This window comes from Ornithorhynchus anatinus, chromosome 6 (genome assembly GCF_004115215.2).
Source record: "Ornithorhynchus anatinus isolate Pmale09 chromosome 6, mOrnAna1.pri.v4, whole genome shotgun sequence".
Lineage (NCBI taxonomy): Eukaryota > Metazoa > Chordata > Mammalia > Monotremata > Ornithorhynchidae > Ornithorhynchus > Ornithorhynchus anatinus.
Genome location: NC_041733.1, coordinates 5,366,398 through 5,392,055, shown reverse-complemented (window position 1 = coordinate 5,392,055; position 25,658 = coordinate 5,366,398). Strand labels below are relative to the sequence as shown.

The following is a 25,658-nucleotide window of genomic DNA, read 5'->3' as shown; positions in this document are numbered from 1 at the left end:
AAGTGCTTAACAAATACCAACATTATTATTATTAGTGGGTGTTCAATAAATACCTTTTACTAATCAATATCATGTGAGATGAACTGTTTCCTGGAAGAGAGCATGGAGTGAATTTGAAGTCTTGAATTTTGGCGATTAAAGGTTTCCTGGAGAAAGAGAGACGAGTTTTACCTAAACACACTACCTTCTTATTATCGTTAATGACCGTTTCACAAATTGAGCCAGGCTGTTCGGGGGAAGTGGAGTTCTGTCTGAATTGTATGTGTCGTAGAGATGAAAGAAGCAATAATTGATTTCCATTTTTCAATCAGGCCCCACAGTGAGATGAGGAAAGTACAGTGAGAATGCTGGAAGCTCTTAAATCTTCTGCTCTGCTGTCAAAACTAGGAAAAGACAGGAATCTGGGATATGGTGTCCTCTGGTTCACCTGCAGTGGGGATGATGATCTTGAGAGTTCCCAGGGGAAAGGCGATCAGCAAATTATACTAAAGCATCTGAGCTGGCTGAGCAGAAGAACATGGGAGTCTCTGACACGGTTAAATTCAGCAGCCCCCCCTTCCACTGCAGTTTTTCCCTCCCTAACTCCTCTTCCTACCTCAGTTGCTGGCAAAGTTGGCCCCCGGCAAGGGGAAGATGGACAACTAGGGGTGAAGGATATTTCATTCTAACTCCATTGAACTCTGCCGAGCAACTAATAGCAGCATGGAGAGATGCAACATGGCCTAGTGGAGAGAGCACGGGCCTGGGAGTCGGAAGGTCATGGGTTCTAACAATGTTCCATCATTTTTCTGCCATGTGACCTTGGGTAAGTCACTTCACTTCCTCTGTGCCTCAGCTATCTCATCTGTAAAATGGGGATTGAGACTGTGAGCCCCACGTGGGACAGAGACTGTGTCCAACTCGATTGGGCTCTATCTGCCCTAGTGCTTAGTGCAGTGTCTGTCACATAGTAAGTGCAAAAGAAATGCCATCATTATCAGTTTGATGCCCTGCTTAAAGCAGACGATACTGTTGATTTAGAGTACTTGAAAAAGAACCACCAGGGTGATGTTTTTGTTGTGCGTCATACTAATAATTGGGAACAGATGGTTTTTGGCAGTAAAAAAACATGTATTATTACAGAATTGAGTAAGAGCTTCCAGTGTGACAAACATTTTCCTAGGGGGAGATTCAAAATTGTTTTATCGCAGTTGTTTGTCCCACAGGGTTCACAGTCTAGGGTTTGGAATACGAGGTGTCTTGAGGCAACTGAGTCACAGTGTCTTATTCAAGGTACCCGGCATATCAGTGGCAGAACTTGGACTAGAACCCAGGACTACCCAGTTCCTTGCTCTTTCTATTAGACCATTCAACATCGGGCTCTAGCCCCAGCAATTTAGACAGTGTGTTTGTATGAGTGGGAGAGCCTTATTATTCCAGCCCATTCTGATACTTTTAGACCAAGGAGAAGCAGAGTGGCTTACTGGGAATCAGGTGATTTGGGTTCCAAACCTGACCCTGCCTCTTGCCTGCTGTTTGACCTCGACCAAGTCCCTCAACTTCTCCATGTCTCAGCTTCCTTATCTTCACTGTGGGCAGGGAATGTGTCTGTTTATTATTGTGTAGTACTCTACCAAATGCTTAATAAAGTGCTCTGCACACAGTAAGCATTCAATAAATACAACTGAATGAATGAAAATGGGTACTAAATTCCTGCTCTTTCTCTCTGACTTTTAGACTATGAATGCCATGTGACTATGGGAAGCAGCGTGGCTCAGTGGAAAAGAGCCTGGGCTTCAGAGTCAGAGGTCATGAGTTCATTCATTCATTCAATAGTATTTATTGAGCGCTTACTATGTGCAGAGCACTGTACTAAGCGCTTGGGATGAACAAGTCGGCAACAGATAGAGACAGTCCCTGCCGTTTGACAGGCTACTCCCGGCTCTGCCACTTGTCAGCTGTGTGACTGTTGGCAAGTCACTTCACTTCTCTGTGCCTCAGTTACCTCATCTGTAAAATGGGGATTAACTTTGAGCCTCACATGGGACAACCTGATTACCCTGTATTTACCCCAGCACTTAGAACAGTGCTCTGCACATAGTAAGCACTTAACAAATACCAACATTATCATGTGTATACACAGCCATATTTTTCAGGTAATGGCCCCATCCCCACAAAGCAATATGGATAACATAGTGAGGGTGAGCTCATTCTCTAAGCATATTCCCCATCCTCTCCCCTATACAAACCCCCTTCCCCCACCAGCCCGCTTTCCATCCAATCCTTGATCCTAATTCCGCTTTGCCCTGGGCAGTGCCGTCCCTCCCTTGCCAACTCTACAACAGATTGCAAAAGTCTAAAAGGTTCTTTGCTTAGAATTGTATTTATTAAGTTAATTATTCATTTTTCATGGCGGTAAGTGCTTGGTATGTCCCAGGCCCTTTAGAGGCAAGCTAAGCAGGTTGGACACAGGCCGTGTCGCACATGGGGCTCATCGTCTGAATAACCATTTTACAGATGAGGTAGCTGAGGAACAAAGAAGTGAAGTCATTTGCTCAAGGTCACTCAGTAGACAAATGGTGGAGATAGGATTAGAACCCAGGTTATCTGCCTCCCAGGCCCATGTCCTATCCATTAAGCCGTGCTGCTTTGCTTTTGTGTCACCTAAGCACTTTGGTGTTCACCTTTCCTCCTAAGTCTTTTTCTTTATACTTTATTGCTTTCTCCTACCTGTAACTATTTTTAGTGTCAGTTTCCCCGGCTAGAATGTGTGCTTTATGAGGGCAGGGGTCATATCCGCTATCTCTATTGTACCCTCTCCAAGCACGTAAGTACCCCGGATAGAGTAAGGGCTCGATCAATACTATAGAATGATTCACAAATACAGTCCATTGACCCAGTGAATGCTCAGTAAATATCATTACTACTGCTTTTGAAATTAAGCAATAATTTTTAATCAAATGTCTTAAGACTCAGTGAAAACATTGTTTTTATTCGTGTTACACTAACAAATAAAGGGCATGGCCTCTACCTCCCTGTACATGTGACAAGTTTTAGGAAAATGATAGCACTGACAATAATTATGATTATTAAAGCTCTTGGTGGGGAGAAAAATGTGGACATGGTTTCAGACATGGTGCCCGATCCATAAATTAGGGACTGGGGTGAAGCTTTAGTAAAAGGGAGGTAGCTATTTATTAGTAGTATTTACTAAGTAATAATAATTATGGTATTTATTAAACACTTATTATGTACCAGGCCCTGTATTAAACACTGCAGTGGGTGCAAGCAAATTGGGTTGAAGACGGGCCCTGTCCCACATGGGGCTCATGGTCTCAATCCCCATTTTACAGATGAGGTAACTGAGGTTCAGAAAAGTGAAATGACTTGCCCAAGATCACCCAGAAGACAGGTGGCAGAGCTGGGATTAGAATCCGTGACTTTCTGACTCTCAAGCCCGTGCTCCGTCCACTAGGCCACGCCGCATTTGAGCACTGCAGAGCAGCATATGCTGCTACAGACCACTGTACTAATCCCTGAGAAAAAAAAAAACAAAAACAGTGGGAATTAAACATGATCCTTGTCCCTCCAGAGGCTCACAACCCAGGGAAAGAGAAAGGAAATGAAAGCGTTGGTAAGGAAATGCAGGAAGGGCAACAGTAAAAAATTATTTGACTCCTAGTTAGGGAGAACAGGTCTGGGTCTCTCATTGGCTCCCTAGCTATTTGCCAACTTGGAGAAAGCAGAGCTGCTAAGAAAAGACTAGTGGAGAGAAAAGAAAACAGTAGAAAAATGTAGCAATATTTTCTCCCTAGTAACTCAGTCACAATTTACTGCTGAGCAAGGGGTAGAAGCTCACTCTCCCCACCTTCAAAGTCTAATTGAAATCAGATCTCTTCCAAGACATCTTCCCCATCTAGGTCCTTATTGGCCCTACTCCAACTCTCTTCTATATCACCGTTGTAATTTGATTTGTACCTTTTATTCACTCAATCCTCATCCCTATAGCATTTATGTACGCATCTGTAATTTATTTTGTATGTCTTACTTCTAGACTGTAATCTCCTTGAGGTCAGGGAACACATCTACCGACTCTGGCCTACTCTTCCAAACATTTAATACATTGTTCTGCATGAAGTAAGTGCTCAATGAATATGAACGACTGATTGTAGATCTGACATCTTCCCTGACTGTTGAATAATTAGACCTCAAACAAGAAGCAAGCATGGCATATTTGCTCATCCTCTCCCCAATCTCCAATATCAAATTTGCCCTCCTGAATTCCCTGGCTATTGGTTTAGTCCTCAGACTCTTAACACATTTTTTAATCCACCTTTGCCAAGTAAGTAGCTCTATTTTCCACTGGCCTGTTACAAACACCTGATGTATCGCCATCCACCCAGTGGAGGTTCAGGAAATGTTTGATGGGGATGATGGACGATGATGATCACGACGACGATTTAACTTTCAAGTATAAAGAGAAATTGAATCAGTGTGGTCATAGCCTATATATCATAGTACACATCACACTTCCACAGGAAACTTGACAGTGTTGATATAATGCCTAGCATGTGGTTAATGACTGCATGATTTATATGATCATTAAACTGATACTCTTGTTAGTTGATGAGAAATTAACAAAATGTTTTCAAGGCCTTCAACCAGAGAAGGCTTCAGTGCTCTTGAGGCAACTTGGAAAGTTTCTTCAAGGATGGAGAGAGGGGAGACCAACACCTCTCCCTCTCGCCTCTCTCTTAGGGCTGCCAACTGTTGAGAGTAGTAGGCATAAAAATTCCTCAGTTACAGACTCAGTTACCCACTGATTAAAAATGGTGGGAAGTAAACAATCATATTTATTGAGCACTTACTTTTTCCAGAGCACTGTATTAAGCACTTGGAAGCATCCAATATAATAGGTACATTTCCTGCCCACAACAACTTTATAGTTTGGGCGGGGGGACAGATATTAATATAAATAAAAATTCAGATATGTACATGAATGTTGTGGTTCTGGGAAGGAGGATGAATAAAGGGAACAAGTGAAGGTGATGCAGACGAGAGCGGGAGAAGAGGAAAGGAGGGATTAGTCAGGGAAAGTCTCTTGGAAGAGATGTCCCTTCACTAAGGCTTTGAAGGTGGGGAGACTAATTGCCTGTCGGATATGAAGAGAGAGGGCATTCCAGGGTGGTGCTGTTCCATGGGAGCAGCAATTTGGATTCAGGAACTTGGTTTGTAAAAGTCATTCTCAACAGAGAACTATCGGGCCACATCCTGCTTTTTCTGAGGAGGCAGAAATGGTGCTGCCTGCTGGATTCCTCCTGTGGCTTCCCAGTATACTGCACCTCCTCTATTACACACATCTAAGTAGTTCCACCTGCTTTACAGAGATGACCGATTTTACCGCTTTTATCCATCAATCAGTGGTATTTATTGGGCACACACTGTGCACAGAGCACTGGTCTAGGGAGCTTGGGAAAGCACCATGTAAGGAGTTTACAGTCTTCAAGGATCTTACCAACTCTTCAGTCTATGTTTCCCCACTCCTCAGTAGCCTCCAGTGGTTGCCCATCCATCTCCACATCAAGCAGAAGCTCATTGTCATCGGCCTTAAAATCACCTGCCTTACCTCACAGCTTTCCCATTACAACCCAAACCGTACCCTTTGCTCCTCAAAGGCTAGCCTACTCACTCTACTTTGATCTCATCTACCGTGATGCTGACCTCACCAGCATCCTGCCTGAATCACCCTCTCTTTCCATAGCTAACAGACGATCACTCTCCCTAACTTCATTACCTTACTAAAGGCACATCGAAGCCTTTCCTCAACTAAGCCTTCATTTCCTCTTCTCCTGCTCCCTTCTCCATCACTCTTGAACCTAGTTTTACTCCCTTTATTCACCCCTCCATCAGCCCCACAACACTTATGTACCTATCCATAGTGTATTTATAGAAATATCTGTCTCCACCTCTATACTGTAAGGTCTTTGGGGTCAGGGAACGTGTCTACCAACTCTGTTATATTGTAGTCTGCCAAGTGCTTAGTATAGTGCTTTGCACCCAGTAAGTGCTCAGTCAATATGATTGACTACAGACTGTCCATTCATTTATAGACTCTTGTCACCGCCCCCCTCCTGGCTCCATCCCTAATCTCCCTCTCTCTTTATTTCACTGACACATTGATATGTTTATAGCTAAAGAAGCTTAGGTAGTTTTTTTTGCCATACAGATTTTTTAAGGCTACCTGTGCCAGTAGACTTTAGTCTACAATGTTACTTTTGCATTCCTTGGAAACCTTTTTTTATAATTGTTAATAAGGCTGTCCTTTAAAGAACATTGTCTTGTCTTATGCCATCAAGGCATCTCAGACACATAGTGATGCCATTGTCACAGCTCTATCAGAACACCCCTCCTCTATCTGCAATCATTCTGGAAGTGTAACCATAGAGCTTTCTTGGTAAAAGTACAGAAGAGGTTTACCATCACCTCCTTCCGCACAGTAAACTTGAGTCTCCCCGCTTGACTCTTTCCCGTGCTGCTGCTGCCAGCTTAGGTGAGTTTTGACTTGTACCAGGTTGCCTTCCAGCTACTAGCCAGTGGCCAAAGCCGGAATGGAATGGACAGGCCTCTACTGGACTCTCCCTCCCATACCCGAGACTAGTAGAGTACTGGAAACTCTCCAGGTACAACCCTGACGAGACAAAAATAATAGCACAAAATTTCTTTCTTCTGAATTTGTGTTTGAGACAAATATCTCAGACATTTTTAACCTCCCACAGTGTCTGAAGCTCGCGCGTGCTCTCTTTCTAACACACACTCACACACACACACATACTCTCTCCTCTCTCCTCTCTCCTCTCTCTTCTCTCTCTCTCTCTCCTCTCTCCTCTCTCTTCTCTCTTCTCTCTCTCTCTCTCTCTCTCTCTCTCTCTCTCTCTCTCTCTCTCTTCCCCCACCCACCTAAACAAATTTTGTTTAACCCTACAAGTATCACAGAATCCTAATCATGAGTGAAGAAACCTTTATTTTTTTTTTTTCATGCTTTGTGGTAATGGAGGACACAAGGGCAGAGATATAGTATCTATGGAATAAAGAACACCGTCTTTCTTTAACAGAAATAAATCTGGTTCAAAGGTGAAGTATGCTTAGGGATTTTAACAGGTCGCATGCCTATAACTTCAGAGTCATGAATTATGTCAGTGGGCAGATTCTTATTGTTTCTTTAGCAATCTGTGGCCTTGACTGGTGGAATAATTAAAGGGAAAAGGGGCAAAGATAATAAAGCATGAATCAAGGATTTTTATGTCCAGCCTGCTTAGCTTGTATCAGTACTGTGCCTTGAGCAGAGTGCTTAACAAATGCCATTAAGAGAAAAACAAACCAAAAAACCAGGAACTGAGGTTTATATTTAAAAAAAAACATAGTTCCAGATATCACTAATCAAACATACAACAGCAGAAAAGCTTGACTGTGTTGGATGGGCAGGTTTTCTTTAGAGTAAATGGAGTGCATGTCTTGTCAGCTTAGCTTGTTTTTTTTAATAACAGAAGTAGGTAGGCCTGATGCTATCTCACCAGTTGATTTCATAGAAAAATTATGAAATGGGGAATATTGATTCATCTCCATAAAACCGAGGAGTAGAATGAAATAAAGCTGAAGGCAAAGAGGGACCGCTAGTCTTACAAGTATCACTCTGTGAAACCAAAATGAAAGAATAAAAGACAAATATAATCAATTTCCAGGTAGATATCTATGCACAAATGCATGCAGATATTTATAAAGACCTTTCACCTCTTTGAAATAATAGTTATATAAAAGTAGATATTGTGTGTATGCGTGTGTGTTCACATGTAACAAAGACCTAAAGAACTGTGTGACCTAATTGATATTGGATGAGTGAACTTTTAAGGGGATATGTCTAAACCGATTTTTGGATTTTCAAACTATGGAGAACAAGTCAACTTGCTAAATAGAACAGAACGTTCAGTGGTAACTGTTTTAGAAGAGAATCAAGTCTCAACTCGATCCATAGCTATTTATTCAGACAAATTATGTACCGTGATTCAGCGGGCTCAAAACCATTCGTCAAAAAAATCAAACGCTGAAAGAAACTGTTACTGGCCATTAAGTAATGAATAGGAACAGGCTCGATTCTGTGGACTGGCCAAGTTCCAGGATGAATTCTCCCAGGGAAAGGAGAAAATGTAGCCAACCTGCAGTTAAGTGGTAAGAAGAGAACTCGGAAGGGTGGGTTAGAAAAGTGATTGAGAAATGTGGAGAGAGCACAAAGGATGTTGAAGAGTGTTGGAAGAAAACTCCCCAAAGCAGCACTTGGTGGTGACAGAATCTGACCACAAGTCAAAATGCAATAAGACCAAAGAGGTCCCAATCCTTTCATGAAAGGCTACATACAGTCCACCTAATAACCAAGCAAGCTGTATAAAAAAAGGTAGTAAAAATCAATCAGGAACACTTAGACTCGGGCACAGAGTGAGCAAATACCATTCAGTTGTTTTTAGAGAAATGAGAAGTTCAAGGGAAGACATGCAGCCCAAACTTGCTGTGGGTGGGAATCATCTCTCTTTATTACCAGCATTGTACTTTCCCAAATGCTTAGTACAGTGCTCTGCACGTCACAAGTACTCAAAAAATACAGTTGAATGACCAGATGAACATAAAAGGGTATTACCATTCTGTGCCCTGGGAGAAATGTGGGCAACAACCTGTGAATGAAGTGGCTAAAATAAATGTTTGCTTGCAGCTTGCAAGAGATGGGATGGCAAAGCAACATGGAAAGAGTTCAAGTCTGTGAATCAGAACCTTGGTTCCATTCTCGGTTTTACCATGTGCCAGTTGTGTGGCCTTAGGCATGTTGTTTAACTTATCTCTGCCTCATACTCCTCAATTGCAAAATGAGGATGCAATATTTATTCTCCCCATGAGTCCCGTGTGGGGCAGGGATAGGTTGAAACTCATTATTTGTATCTACCCCAGTATTTAGTACAGTGCTTGGCATATTGTAAGTATTTAAGAAATATCACAATTATTCATTCAACAACCATATTTATTAAGAGTTTATTGCGTACAGAGGACTGTACTAAGCACTTGGGAGAGTACAATACAACAGTAAACAGACACATTCCCTTCACACAACATTATTATTTATTGCTATGCTATGGGTCAGTGTTAACATCCACAAAAAGTAAGTCAGAACTCATTAAAACTTGAGGTTGATGGGTGGTTCAACCAGATCAAAAGGATCACTTTACCCAACTGAGTGTTAACACGGAATCTGTTACAGAGGAAGTTGTTTAGCAGTATATATAATCAAGAGAGACGTGGAGGGCTTCTTGGGCATAGGTGAAAAGCAGCATGGCTCAGTGGAAAGAGACCATGCTTTAGAGTCAGAGATCATGGGTTTGAATCCCGGTTCGGCCACTTGTCAGCTGTGTGACTGTGGGCAAGTCACTTAACTTCTCTGTGCCTCAGTTACCTCATCTGAAAAAATGGGGATTAAGACTGTGAGCCCCACGTGGGACAACCTGATTCCCCTTTGTCTACCCCAGCGCTTAGAACAGTGCTCTGCACATAGTAAGCGCTTAACAAATACCAACATTATTTCTGCCACTTTTCATTGCCGTGTTTTCATAATAGCCTCCAACACTGACATCAAATTATTTTTTCTAGATTTTTTTTCCGAGTTGACCTCTGCAATCGCTGTTTTAATTACAGAAGATTTTATATGGAATAATGTCAACCTTGACTGATCTCATCTCTCCATCAAAATTGCAAACCATGCGAAGAGGGACAGTTTCAAGAAGGTAAATGATTAACATTTTGACATTACACTAATTTAACTTTGGATGAATCAGCTCAATTTTCTTCAACAGGTACAGTGATTTTCCTTGTTTATAATATACACAAACTAGAGAAATTAAAATCCAGCAGCTAAACCATTCATTTATTCAATTGTATTTACTGTGTGTTTACTCTGGGCAAAGCTCTGTACTAAGCTTTTGGGAGAGTACAATACAAAAACAGACACTGTTCCTGGGCATTCCAATTCTCTAAAAGATGGAACTGCCAGGGATTTCGTGGACAACCCCATAGATAGTTTGGCCAAGAAGAAGAATCGGCTCAGAAATAAATGCACTTGTTTGATCCAGAATCTGACCATTAGATATAAAGTAGAAAGAAATGCTAAGATCTAGAATTTAAAATCATTTGAATTAAGCATCCCCCATTCTGCTCCTTCATTATAAAGCTCTTCAAGGAAGAAAAACAGATGGATATTTAAATGGTAAAACTTTTTTTTTTCTAAACCAGTATCATTAGTCCTCAGGTTAAGACCCTTACGTTTTATGGGGGATTTGAGGATAAAATTGATAACGACAGTGAACAAGCTTGTCTTCAGATCTCCACTCCCATTGTTTCAAAGGTCAATGCCTCTTCATCTTTCTTACTGTGATTCGATCTGTCAGGGAAAAATAAAACAGGGTAATGTAGGATGCCAAACAACAAAGTTTTAGGTCTCAATTTACACCGCGGCTATTGGGTAGAATGGATTATGATTCCACTGCTGTATTATTAGTTTGGAACTGAACTCTAGGATACTTTCAAAATTGATGATATGCCTTAATCTCATGTCTTTATATCACCATTGCTCACTTAATCCCAAGGAATCACATGATTGATGGAAAAGCGAAGTTCACTTCACCCAAACCTTGTGGTAATGCAGTTTTCTGAAACATTGGGAATGGGGGGGTGAGTGCTTACACTTGTCAATTTCAAATTCTTGAAATCCTTAATACAAGGGGTGAGTACAACCAAATTAAGGTGTATAAATTCATTTAGTTCATAATCTGGCATATTTTTGCAAAGCTGGCTTTTAATCCATCACACAAGTGACAGGCAAATTAAAGCCCTTAGCTTGCCTGGAAAAAAAAAAGAAATCTAGTAGACTTACTTACAGTTAATCAACTGTACGTATCTGTTTGCTTTTTGATGTTCCCAACTGCTCAAATTTCTTCCACACTCTGTTTGGTTTGATTCACTTAGAATCTGTGCCCAAAGGGTAGCTCTTTAGAACACAATCCACTACTCATTTGTTCAGTGCTCATGTTTTTCCCTTTGCCGCATTTTGCTGAAACGGTACAGTGAAAGCCTATAAGGTAAGTTAAGTTTTTCTCTCACACCAAGAAAGTGCAATTCAGGCAGTGTTCACTGTTCTGAATAAATGGATGCATTTTTACTGCAGTCAAAATCTGGAGAGGTTTTCAAATGCTCTTTTGTGATGAACACAGCCCTAAACATTTTACAGAAAATGAATGTAATTAGAAACAAAAATTACTGCTGTAATGTCATTTTATTGGACTGATGGGTTATAAATGGCATTAGCAGTAATGGAAACAAACAAACTAGATTTCAGCAGCAATCACAGCACGAAAACTGTAACACCATCACATTATCCTTTCTGGAAAACAGATTTGAAGAGCAGTTATTTAGGGAGGGATGATAATCTCTCTCTCTCTTTTTTTTTTAACATTTTCCTGGGGAAATTTCTGGAAATATCTTGTATATTTTACCCCAGACCATCTCCTTGGTCCCAGGCACTTCTGCCCTTTCGATCACTACTCTGCTTCCACCTCCTCCAGAAAACCTTCCCAGATTAGTTTTATTAGCTCTCCAACCTCTCATCAAAATCCACGATTCACTCTTCCCTTCCCGTGATTCTGTCCTTGTCAGGCTGTCAGATGGGGAAGCAGCTGGGCCTAGCAGAAAGAGTATGGTCCTGGGAGTCAGAACACATGGATTCTAACCCTAGATCTGCCATTTTCCCGCTGTGTGCTCTTAGGCAAGTCACTTAACTTCTCTGGGCCTCCGTTTCCTCATCTGTAAAACAGGGGTTGAATCCTCCTCCTACTTAAACTGTGAGCCCTAGGTGGGACAAAAACTGTGTTCAGTCTGAATATCTTATATCTACCCCAGCTCTTAATACAGTGCCTGGCACATAAGTGCTTAAAAAATATCACAATACTAGTAATAATAATAATTCAGATTTATATTGGACTACCTCATCTCCCCTATTAGACTGTAGATATCTGGTGGACAGGGATGCTATTAATTCCTTACCTTGAATGTCAAACGCCTACTGTAGGTTCTACATTTAGCCGTACTCTAAGAAATCGTCTTCACTCCTTCCTTCCTAATTGACTGCTTAACCCTTAATTCTATTTTGTCCTGTTAACGATAAGTTCTCAATTTTTCCTCTCATTCTGTCAAGATTTCAGTCTGTTCTTGTTACAGAGTTAGCTTTTAAAATATTTTAAAAGCAAGGTTTTACAAATGGTCTTGATATCTAAGAAAATCCACATTGCCATACTTACAGCCTGCTCATTTGAGAGTTAATTTTACATGGAAATTAGAGTCCAAATTTCTGGTATTTGTTTATTTTACTGATCCCTCTCTTACAACGAGGCAGGCAAAATGTCATAATTGCTTTCTCTCCAAATGTCAGAGAAAATGTATTACATAATGACTCAAAATAATAGGCTCGCTTGAAATATTGGGAACATCCTTTTGGAAAATTAACTTTTATATGGAGGGAAAATTTATATGAAGAAATGTGTTTGAGTGAGACATTTTTAGTATTCAGTATTTTAGTATTTTTAGCAGTCACAGTGCTATGCAGTGCAACATAGCAGAGTTGGTAGATGTAATCCCTCTCTGCAAGGAGCTTGGAAAGAGAAGCAGTGTGGCTCAGTGGAAAGAGCACAGGTTTAGGAATCAGAGGTCATGGGTTCTAATCCCAGCTCTGCCACTTGTCAGCTGTGTGACTTTGGGCAAGTCGCTTAACTTCTCTGCGCCTCAGTGACCTCATCTGGAAAATGGGGATTAAGATTGTGAGCCCCACATGGGACCTGATTATCCTGTATCTACCCCTGTGCTTAGAACAGTGCTCGGCACATAGTAAGCACTTAACAAATAGCAACACCATCATTCCCTGCTTAAAAGGAACTTACAGTCTAACAGGAGACATTAGAGTTAAACTCTTCCAATGCACTGAACTCCTATCTACTTCAGCCCTTTGAGCCCTGCCTGACACATAGTAAGCACTTAACAAATACCATCATTAATCATTATTATTATTGTCCTTGGATCAACATTGCTGACACACCCTAAGAGAGGAGCAAGTGTGTTGTGTTTTTTTTTTCCTTTATTATTTTAAACGGGATGATAGTGAAGTTTATGAAAATGTCATCCCTGTAACAGCTATGAGAAACCAGAATAGTACCTCGTGAACCTCAATTGGCAAGGTAATAGCAGTTTCAATTACTTTCCTTTTAAGTGTCGAGTGTCAAGGCAGATCTGTCAAACTGTCAATGTGTCAAAAAAAAAAAAAATATATATATATATATATATATATAAAACCCAAAGGGGATTTCTATGATGTATATGCATAAGAATAAAATTCCATATATATACATATCTATCTATATCTATCTATCTATCTATATACATATATATCATAGAAATCCCTTTGGGGTTTTATTTCAATTTTCACACTTCTTAATTATCCAGTGGGATTTCAAATATATATATAGGAATATATAGGTACATATATATGGATAATTAAGAAGTTTGCAAACTGATTAAGCAAATTAAGCCACCCCTGTCTAAAGGGGTCCTGGGGTTTCTTTTGGTTTGGCAATATTTTCACAAGGAAAATATTAAACAAGTATCTGTTTTCCAGGCAGGCCGTGGTTGGCCAGGATCTCTTGTAATTCTTTTGCTGAGAAAATGGAAAATGGAAGTGTTAGTAGCCAACTTAAAAGGAGAGTTCTCCTGTGAAGTGAGATCTGGAAATTTGCATATTATTAATCAATGCAATTTCTAGGACTCAGGCAAAAAGGTGACTATAATCTGATATCTGAAGATTCCCAAGAGTTTAAATTTGGTCTAAGAACGCAGATAGCACAGTGGAGGATACCTAAATCCCGGTAATTCCATCCATGCAATTCTGTTGTATGAAGTCATTTGAAACATCCCTATACTTCCTAGCCGTGGTAAGGAATTGTGGAAGTTTAAGGAATGTGTAGCCTCTAAGCCTTCAGACCACAAGTCTCAGAAACATCTAGGACTTTGCTCCTTCTCTCTGTACTTTTGGTGGGACCCCGACATTGTCATTCTTTCACCAGATTCCCTCTGTAGGACTCTCAGTCTTAATCCTCATTTTACAGACGAGGCAACTGAGGCCCAGAGAATTGTCCAAGGTCACACAGTCAAGAGGCGGAGCTGGGATTAGAACCGGTGTTGAGCTGGTTCTTGGCACTCTCCTAGCTGAAAATCAGTCAATCATATTTATTGAACACTTCCTGTGTTCAGAACACCATACTAGATTTTTAGGAAAGTACAATATAACCGAGTTGGTAGACATGTGCTCTGTCCACGGTGAGTTTAGAATCTAGAGTGGGAGGTATTAAATCCCCATTTTGAAGATGAGGGAATTGAGGCACAGCGAAATGAAATGACTCCATCAAGGTCACACAACAGACAATTGGCAGAGCCAGGATAAGAATCCAGATCCTCTTAATCTCTGACCCATGTTCTTTCTACTAGGTCATGCTGGAAAGGGGCAAATTTGAAAATGAGTTAATGAGCATCTTTGACTTGTTAATGGGAAATGAATAGACTAGAACCCTGCCCTTCCAAAATGCGTACTTCCGTGTCTTGCCTTAGACTTTCTAACAACTGGCTCTGATTGTACTTTCAAACTTCAAAATGAAATTCTTCATTTCTAAGTCTCTTTAATTCATCTTCTGGTCCAGCTTGTTCAGGAAATTATATTCTAATATTCTGTATGTGACGTTCTTCTGTCGTTGCTGTGATATAATTGTCATTTTGTGAGTGGAGATTTATGAACAATGATCAGTGTAGCGTTCAGGATGAAGAGAAGATAAATTAACGGATTATTTTTAATTCTTAAAAAAAGGACTTAAAACTTCTCTAGCTTTGAATTTAAATGAAATATAATTAGCATATTTGACATGACTTGATATTTTCGGATTTCACTGAGGGAGAGTCCTTGATCTCATTCCTTGACTTCTCCAACTGACTTTGAGAATGCTTTTCGTAGCACCTGGTAGTTGAAACAGATTTCTCATTTTGGAATCTCTTTAGTAGCCCCATCTTGGAGCCTATTTTGCACTAATTCCTCATTTTTAGAAAATCATTAAATGGGGCCAGGAAAGTCTTCTCTCTTTGTTGGTCTCCTCTTGACAGGATTACTCTCCACTTACACCCCATTAGAGAGAAAGCGTCTTACTCTTAAAGTCTCCAGGGGGAAGATTCCACAGAGGCCCAAGGAGTCCATTTCAGTGGCCGGTGATCTTGATGGGCAAGAAGACTCTGGATTTATTTCTAATTGCAATCGCCGGTCTTTTCCTCACTGATGATGGGATGGGAAGGGGAGAGAGACGACCAGGGATAGCCGAGGAAGTGGGTAAAGTATCCCCTCTTGCTTGGGCAAATAGTGTTGGTACAGCAATATGTTCCATTGTCCCACCACTTCCTCAACCTTTACAACTTCCACCAGTCAATTGCCCCTCCCCATCTTCAGAATTCAGAGTGATTCTTCCACCACAGCAGAGGCCAGGGATCCAGAGGGAGTGGTGGAAAAATTGGGAATCGTGGCCAAGGCACCGACAGTCAATGTGGTTCCAGAGACCACTGTCATGACATGTCACACTGCACTCTCGTGAGTTCCAATCCCAGCTCTGTCATTTAGAGAAGCAATGTGGCTCAGTAGAAAGAGCATGGGTTTAGGAGTCAGAGGATATGTGTTCTAATCACAACTCCACCACTTGTCAGCTGTGTGACTTTGGGCAACTTGCTTCACTTCTCGGTGCCTCAGTTACATCATCTGTAAAATGGGGATTAAGACCGTGAGTCTCATGTGGGACAACCTGATTACCCTGTAACTACCTCAGCATTTAGAACAGTGCTCAGCACATAGTAAGTGCTTAAAAAATACCATTTTTGAATTTCTCTAAGCCTCAGTTTCTTCGTTTATAAAATGGAGATCAAATATTAGTTCTTCCTCCCTTTCTCCCAGTTCTCCCAATCTCATGTGTGACAGAGACTGCATCAGAACCAGTGATGATCCTGTACATATCCTAGTGCTTAGTGCAGTGCTTGTCTCATAGTAAAAGGTTAACAAATACTATAATCATTTTATTTATATATACATATATTTAAATGTGTGTGTGTACCCATACACACACACACACACATCCATGAATTTGTTTGAATGCTTCTTAAGTCTATCAAGACTAATACAAACTGGAATCATTTGTTCTGGCATTTCAGATTTAAAGTGTGTAAGGGCAAACATATGGTAAGAACATTAAGGTTATCTTTTATTAGTCTTAAATTAAGACAACATATGCCCCAAGCCCTTAAAAGAAATTAAATCACAAAGAAACATAGTATGAGAAAGGGATTTTCTTGAGCACGTTCTGTGTAAAAAAAGGGAAAAAAAAAGAGGAGAGATAGTAAAACATCATCTTTATCCCACCTATACATTCAATTACTATGCCAATCATTTTTTGTTTAAAACTAAAAAGATTGGGTTCAACAGTCTAATATAATGACTGAGGAGGATGCTCAGTGCATGAAAGCATGTGTTATGCCACAATATCAGGTCCATCTCTTTCTTTTTAATTTAGTGGAGTTTTAAGCCAGCCCCAAATCCTTACTATCTACACTGTTGTGAATTTGTGAATTCCAGTGCCTATGAGTAAATAGACTGGGATTCTCTTGATATGTGGCTAATGATGGATTTTTTTCCTTTCTTCCTATTGTCAAAAAGATATTTTACTTAAAACTCTTCCGAAGGAATGTTGCACAATAAGAACATTAAACTTTAAGATGGATTTAGAACCTCTGGTTCTCAGACTGGTGTCATTTTTCACTTGGCTATTTCTTCTGTCACCCGACATCCAGGCTCTTACTCCACCTCTGACCTGGTAGTCTATAATTCCAAGCTATTCTTTGGGTACAAGAGTAGCTCAGTTCAGGACATATCTGGCATTTGCAAGTATGCCCATTCTGGCTGGGCAATGGTCAAATGACACTTTGCTACTCAAAGCCCTTTGGAGGATTTCCAAGTGAAACATCTTTCAGACAGGAAAAGGCAGAAATAAAAATCCATTATTAGTCTACCATATTTTTGTATTTTGACTGCGTATTACAGTACAAATAGGCAGTGATTTTTTTTATTTTTTTAGTGGTTTAATCATTAACATCAAGTTATAATTTCATGAGCATGCAAGGAAGAGCTTCCCATCAACTGTTATTGCTGACAATCCATGATCTGACCAATTTGGCTCACAAAGTGATGGTAATTATATGCTATGCTAATGCCAGTTTTTTCCCTAAAGAAAGGACTTCTCGCACTATCACTTACTACTGAACATGTGTTCAGCAAATAAACTTCATCAATTTTATATAAATATGCAGTATTTTGCTTCCAGTTTATTTAAATAATCACAGAATGTGGCAAGTATTGTCAACATGCTATCTCCGTCTTTCCCTTGTCATTTAAGATTAAACCTTTAACTCATGTCTGTTTTTATGATCTAACTTTAGACTGCAGCACCGGAAGTTTAGTTTGGCATCTCTTTTTTTTCTTCACCTTAAATGAATGGCAGACTGAATTGAATTTGTGAGTAAATTTTCACGATTAAAAAAAAGAAATTGGGGGGGGGGGTCTTTTTTTTTTTATCTTAAACATCTAGAGGAAGCAGTGTGGCATGATGGAAAGATAATAAGAATAATGTTGGTGTTTGTTAAGCGCTTACTATGTGCCAAGCACTGTTCAAAGCATTGGGGTAGATGCAAGGTAATCAGGTTGTCCCATGTAGGGTTCACAGTCTTCATCCTCCTTTTACAGATGAGGTAACTGAGGTACAGAGAAGTTAAGTGACTTCATTCATTCAATAGTATTTATTGAGCGCTTACTATGTGCAGAGCACTGTACTAAGCGCTTGGGATGAACAAGTCGGCAACAGATAGAGTCAGTCCCTGCCGTGTGACGGGCTTACGGTCTAATCAGGGGAGACGGACAGACAAGAACAATGGCAATAAACAGTGTCAAGGGGAAGAACATCTCGTAAAAACCGATGGCAACTAAATAGAATCAAGGCGATGTACAATTCATTAACAAAATAAATAGGGTAACGAAAATATATACAGTTGAGCGGACGAGTACGGTGCTGTGGGGATGGGAAGGGAGAGGTGGAGGAGCAGAGGGAAAAGGGGAAAATGAGGCTTTAGCTGCGGAGAGGTAAAGGGGGGATGGCAGAGGGAGTAGAGGGGGAAGAGGAGCTCAGTCTGGGAACGCCTCTTGGAGGAGGTGAGTTTTAAGTAGGGTTTTGAAGAGGGAAAGAGAATCAGTTTGGCGGAGGTGAGGAGGGAGGGCGTTCCAGGACCGCGGGAGGACGTGACCCGGGGGTCGACGGCGGGATAGGCGAGACCGAGGGACGGTGAGGAGGTGGGCGGCAGAGGAGCGGAGCGTGCGGGGTGGGCGGTAGAAAGAGAGAAGGGAGGAGAGGTAGGAAGGGGCAAGGTGATGGAGAGCCTCGAAGCCTAGAGTGAGAAGTTTTTGTTTGGAGCGGAGGTCGATAGGCAACCACTGGAGTTGTTTAAGAAGGGGAGTGACAGGCCCAGATTGTTTCTGCGGGAAGATGAGCCGGGCAGCGGAGTGAAGAATAGACCAGAGCGGGGTGAGAGAGGAGGAAGGGAGGTCAGAGAGACTTGCCCAAAGTCACACAGCTGACAAGCGGCGGAGCCAGGATTAGAACCCATCACCTCTGATTTCCAAGTCTGGCCTCTTTCTACAGAGCCAAGCTGCTTCTCAGGCCTGGGTCTGGCACTTACCTGCTGTGTGACCTTGGGCAAGTCACTGAACTTTATTCGAGCCTCACAGGAGCCTCACAGTTTCCTCATTTGGGAAAATAGGAATTAGATGCCCGTTCTTATGTGAAAGGCACTGTTGTCTGATCTACTTATAATTACCATAGTGCTTAGTACTGTGCTAGGCACAGAGTAAGCTTTTAATAAATATAATTATAATAGTAATAACTGTGGTACATATTAAGCAGTTACTATGTCCCAGGCACTGTACTAACCACTGGGGTGGATACAAGCCAGTCAGGTTGGTTACAGTTCCATTCCCATGTGGGGCTCACAGTCTTAATCCCCATTTTACAGATGAAGTAAGATAGGCACAGAGAAGTGATGTGACTTGCCTACGGTTACTTAGCAGACAAGTGTTGGAGCCGGGATTAAAACCCAGGTCCTTCTGACTCCCAGGCCTGTTCTTTATCCACTAAGCCATGCTGTTATATCACTATCATTATTAATATTGTTGTTACTAGTTCTCATCATTCAGAAACTGAGCCCCGTATATCTTTCTGAAAAATAAAATGTTTGTCCTTTTCCTTTTTCCTAAAGATAAAGAGGAAGCGCTGTGGTTTAGTGGAAAGAGCAGGTCTGGGAGCAAGATAATCTTTGTCCTAATCCCTCCCTGCTACTTTCTTGCTCTGTGACTTTAGGCAAGTCATTCAACTCCTCTGTACCTCCATTTTTCATCTATAAATAAGGGTGACGTACATTTATTCCCTCTCCTGCAGACTGAGTTTCAGGAACAGAGGCTTAGTCCCATCTCATTATCTTGTATCTCTGCTATATGATTATCAAATTCCTCAATTATTTTAAGTATGACTTTAAACCGATTGAGGAAAAATGAAACCAATCTGGGGCAAAAGACTGATGGGCTGTAGCTTTGGGAGAGAAAATCAGTGCTTCCAAGTCAGAAACTTCCGATGACTCTGAGAGATGTCTCAGGTGGGTCCATTTTGAACCTGTCTCACATGCTAATTCTCTATCCCAGCGCTTCACTGAGATTCCATTTCTTAGGATTTTATTTGATTGAGGTGAATCAACTCTGTTACAGGCAAAGCATAATGGATAGAAGATGGGTCTGGGAGCCAGGAGGACCTGGGTTCTAATCCCAGCTCTGCCACTTATCTGCTCTGTGACCTTGGGCAAATCACTTCTCTGGGCCTCAGTTCCCTCATCTGTAAAATGGGGATTAAAACTGGGAGCCCCATGTGGAACAGTGACTGCATCCAAATGATAAGTTTGTGTCTACCTCAGCGCTTAATAATGATGGTATTTGTTAAGCGCTTATTATGTGCCAAGCACTGTTTTAAGCGCTGGGGTAGATACAAGGTAATCAGATTGTCCCACATGGGGCTCACAGTCTTAATCCTCATTTTACAGATGAGGTAATTTAAGCACAGAGAGTTAAGTGGCTTGTACAAAGTCACACAGCTGACAAGGGGCTTAGCTGTGATGATGATGATGATGATGGTATTTAAGTGCTTAGTATGTGCAAAGCACTGTTCTAAGCGCAGTGGGGGGAATACAAGGTGATCAGGTTGTGCTGCTTGGGGCTCACAATCTTAATCCCCATTTTACAGATGAGGGAACTGAGGCACCGAGAAGTGAAGTGACTCGCAAAGTCACACAGCTGACAAGTGGTGGATATGGGATTAGAACCCATGACCTCTGACTCCCAAGCCTGTGCTCTTTCCAGTGAACCAAGCTGCTCAGTACAGTATCGGGCACAAAACAAAACACTTAAATGTCCTTTTAAAGGCAAAAAAAAAAAAATCAAAGAACAAAATCCTCTGCCAAGTTGCAGTACTCACTGTGGACAGGGAATATGCATGCTAACTCTGTTTCACAGTACTTTCCTAAGGACTTAGTTCCATATTTTGCCTACAGTGAATATGATTGATTAATTTTTACATTTTTTTAATAGTATTTGTTAAGTGTTTACTGTGCATCTAGCACTCTCCTAAGCATTGGCGTAGGTACAAGTTAATCAGGTTTGGCACAGTCCCTGTCATTCATTCATTCAATAGTATTTATTGAACACTTATGGTGTTCAGAGCTCTGAACTAAGCCCTTGGGAACTACAATTCAGCCACAGATGAAGACAATCCCTGTTCACAACGGGCTCACAATCTAAAAAGGGGGAGACAGTCATCAAAACAAGTAAACAGGCATCAGTAGTGGCGTTATAAATAAATAGATTTTTAAATATAACTGCATCATTGATAAAAATAAATAAAATGATAATTAAAAATGCATACATTTATACACAAGTGCTGTGGGGTGGGGAGGGGGGCGTAGAGCAAAGGGAGAGAGTCCAGGAGATGGGGAGGGGAGGGGGACCTGATGAAAAGAGGGGCTTAGTCTTGGAATATCTCCTGGAGGAAGTGATCCTTCAGTAAGACCTCGAAGGGGGGAACTGTGATTGGCAGTTGTGAGGAGGGAGGACATTCCAGTCCAGAGGTTGATGGCTGGATAGGTGAGAGCAAGGCCCAGTGAGAAGATTAGCGGCACCAGAGGACCGGAGTTACGAGGTTATGAATTAATTTCCTGTCCCACATATGGCTCACTCTAGGAGAGTCAGCATGTGTTGAACTCTCATTTTGCTGTTGAGAATACTGAGGCACAGAAAAGTGAAGTGACTTGCCCAAGGTTACACAGGAGGCAGGTGGCGGAACCAGTGAATATTCATTCATTCAATAGTGTTTATTGAGCTCATGTGAATATATATTTTATTACCATATTTATTTTGTTAATGAGGTGTCCATCCCCTTGATTCTATCTATTTATCGTGATTATGTTGTCTTGTTTTTGTCCACGTGTCTCCTCCGATTAGACTGAAAGCCCGTCATTGGGGAGGGTTTGTCTCTATCTGTTGCCGAATTGTACATTCCAATCACTTAGTACAGTGCTCTGCACATACTAAGCGCTCAGTAAATACTACCGAATGAATCCCTGGTCTTGTGGTTCACAGTCCTTTGCTTTATTCCCTGGGCCATTCCACTTCCCAAGTTGTCTCCCAAATGCTTGATTTAGTGCTCTACACCGAGGAGGTGCTCAATAAATGCCACAGTGGTTTAAATTGCATATCTAGTGGGAGCAGCACTCTGTACTAAGTGTTACGTGCCTTCATTTGAGCAGAATGCTGAACAGTCATGGATGACTGGGATGTTCAGGTCTAGTTATTACCTGAATTCGTTTTATTACTATATTTGTTTTATTCGCTATATTACCGATTTCGTTTATTACTGTTTATTGTTGTCAGTGCTGCCACCCACCTCTCTGGCCTCACCATGTCCCTCCCCCCCCCGGCCCTTCCTATCCTCCCCTTCCCCTCTCTCGCTCAGCTCTTTCCCGCTCTCTCCTCTGTCTCCTCCCCCCCACCTCTCCCGCCCTAGAACCCCACTTTACCAGCGCTACCCCTCTTCCCCCTCCCCCTACTCTTCCCCCACCAAACCCCCTCTTCACCCCCTCCCCCCTTCTCTCTTCCCCACCCATGCCCCATCCCAGTCCTCTTGTCCCACCGCCACCCCTCATCCCCCTCTCCTCGTCCAGGGCCCCGCCACCTCCTTCCCATCCAAACCCTCCCCTCCCCCCGCCCTTCCCCCCCTCCTCCCCTTGCACCCACAGCTACTTTCAAGTGTGGCCTCTGGAACCCCCGCTCTATTACAGGCAAGCTACCTTTCATCCATGACCTTTTCCTCTCCCGCTCTCTCCTCCTCCTCGCCCTTTCGGAAACGTGGCTCTCTCCCGAAGACACGGTCTCCACCGCCGCTCTCTCCGGCGGAGGCCTCTCCTTCTCCCACTCCCCCAGACTCACCGGTAAGGGAGGAGGCGTCGGCTTCCTCCTCTCGCCCCGATGCCGCTTCCGCACTATCCCTCCTCCCCCCTCCCTCTCCTTCCCCTCCTTCGAAGCCCATATCATTCGCCTCTACCACCCACTCCAGTTACTTGTCGCCGTCATCTACCGCCCTCCCGGTCCCACCTCCGACTTCTTCAACCACCTTGACCCCTTTCTCACCTTCCTCCTCTCCTTCTCTCTTCCCACTCTGATCCTCGGAGACTTCAACATCCATACGGATGTACCCGACGACTCCTCTACCGCCCGCCTGCTATCCCTCCTCGACTCTGCCGACCTCCTCCTCCACCATACCGCGCCCACTCACCGACTCGGTCACACCCTCGATCTCGTCATCTCCTACCGCTGCACTATCTCCTCACTCACCAACTCTGAAATCCCTCTCTGACCATAACCTTCTCACCTGCCTCATCTCTCACACTCCCTCCCCCTGCAGATCTTCGCTACTGCCCCACAGAGACCTCCGCTCTCTCGATCCCATCCGTCTTTCCAATAGCATCTCGCCTCACCTCGCCGCCCTGTCCTCTCTTCCCACTCTCGACGATCAGGTCTCCGCTCTCAACTCCACCCTCTCTACTCATCTCGACTCTCTCGCCCCCCTTTCCCTCCGCCGCTCTCGCTCCACTAACCCACAGCCCCGGATCACCTCCTCCGTCCGCCTCCTACGCTCCTATGCTCGAGCTGCTGAGCGCTGCTGGCGAAAGTCCAAGCACCAAGCCGACCTCACACACTTCAAATTTATCCTTTCCTGCCTTAACTCTGCCCTCTCCTCCGCCAGGCAAAGCTTCTTCTCCTCCCTCATCGACACCCACGCCCGTCACCCCCGCCGATTGTTCCGGACCTTTAACTCTCTCCTTAGGCCCCCTGTTCCTCCCCCTCCCCCATCTCTCACCCCAATGATCTGGCCACCTATTTCCTCACGAAAATCAACACGATCAGGTCTGAGCTCCCCAAAGTCACCCCTCCGCCTCTCCCCTCCCCCCCAACGACCCCCTCCCCTACTTTCCCATCCTTCCCTGCAGTATCCTCAGAGGAGATCTCCTCCCTCCTCGCAAGTGCCACCCCCTCCACCTGCGCCTCGGACCCCATTCCCTCTCACCTTCTTAAAACCATCGCCCCTGCCCTCCTACCTTCCTTAACTTCTATTTTTAACCACTCAATCTCCAAGGGCTCCTTCCCCTCTGCCTTCAAACACGCCCACGTCTCCCCCATCCTAAAAAAACCCGCTCTTGACCCCACTTCCCCCTCCAGTTATCGTCCTATCTCCCTACTACCCTTCCTTTCCAAAATCTTAGAACGAGTCGTCTACAATCGATGCCTAGAATTCCTTAACTCCCATTCTCTCCTAGACCCCCTCCAATCTGGCTTCCGTCCCCTCCACTCTACCGAGACTGCTCTCTCTAAGGTCACCCGTGACCTCCTTCTTGCCAAATCCAATGGCTCCTACTCCATTCTGATCCTCCTTGACCTCTCTGCTGCCTTTGACACTGTCGACCATCCCCTCCTCCTCCATACCTTATCTCACCTTGGCTTCACGGACTCTGTCCTCTCCCGGTTCTCCTCTTACCTCTCTGGCCGGTCATTCTCGGTCTCCTTCGCCGGAGCCTCCTCCCCCTCCCATCCTTTAACTGTTGGAGTTCCTCAAGGGTCAGTTCTTGGCCCTCTTCTGTTCTCCATTTACACACACTCCCTCGGTGAACTCATTCGCTCTCACGGCTTTGACTACCATCTCTACGCAGATGACACGCAGATCTACATCTCTGCCCCTGTCCTCTCACCCTCCCTTCAGGCTCGCATCTCCTCCCGCCTCCGGGACGTCTCCACCTGGATGTCGGCCCGCCACCTAAAACTCAACATGAGCAAGACTGAGCTCCTCATCTTCCCTCCCAAGCCCGGTCCGCTCCCAGACTTCTCCATCACCGTGGATGGCACGACCATCCTTCCCGTCCCGCAGGCCCGCAATCTCGGTGTCATCCTTGACTCGTCCCTCTCGTTCACCCCACGCATCCTATCCGTTACCAAGACCTGCCGGTTTCACCTCTACAATATCGCCAAGATCCGCCCTTTCCTCTCCACCCAAACGGCTACCTTACTATTACGGGCTCTCGTTATATCCCGGCTAGACTACTGTGTCAGCCTTCTCTCTGACCTCCCTTCCTCCTCTCTCGCTCCGGTCTATTCTTCACTCCGCTGCCCGGCTCATCTTCCCGCAGAAACGATCTGGGCATGTCACTCCCCTTCTTAAACAACTCCAGTGGTTGCCTATCGGCCTCCGCTCCAAACAAAAACTCCTCACTCTAGGCTTCGAGGCTCTCCATCACCTTGCCCCTTCCTACCTCTCCTCCCTTCTCTCTTTCTACCGCCCACCCCGCACGCTCCGCTCCTCTGCCACCCACCTCCTCGCCATCCCTCGGTCTCGCCTATCCCGCCGTCGACCCCTGGGTCACGTCCTCCCGCGGTCCTGGAACGCCCTCCCTCCTCACCTCCGCCAAACTGATTCTCTTTCCCTCTTCAAAACCTTACTTAAAAATCACCTCCTCCAAGAGGCCTTCCCAGACTGAGCTCCTCTTCCCCCTCTACTCCCTCTGCCATCCCCCCTTTACCTCTCCGCAGCTAAAGCCTCATTTTCCCCTTTTCCCTCTGCTCCTCCACCTCTCCCTTCCCATCCCCACAGCACTGTACCCGTCCGCTCAACTGTATATATTTTCATTACCCTATTTATTTTGTTAATGAATTGTACATCGCCTTGATTCTATTTAGTTGCCATTGTTTTTACGAGATGTTCTTCCCCTTGACGCTGTTTAGTGCCATTGTTCTTGTCTGTCCGTCTCCCCCGATTAGACTGTAAGCCCGTCAAACG

At 43.4% G+C, this 25,658-nt stretch overlaps 1 long non-coding RNA gene across 1 annotated transcript in view; it reads left to right on the top strand.

The window, feature by feature from the left end:
* The window catches only part of LOC114812944, a 66,942-nt gene that overhangs the window by 14,339 nt on the left and 26,945 nt on the right, over positions 1 to 25,658 (top strand). The window contains exon 2 of the long non-coding RNA XR_003760557.2: positions 9,664 to 9,797. This is a non-coding gene — a long non-coding RNA (uncharacterized LOC114812944). The remainder of the gene's footprint in view (positions 1 to 9,663; positions 9,798 to 25,658) is intronic.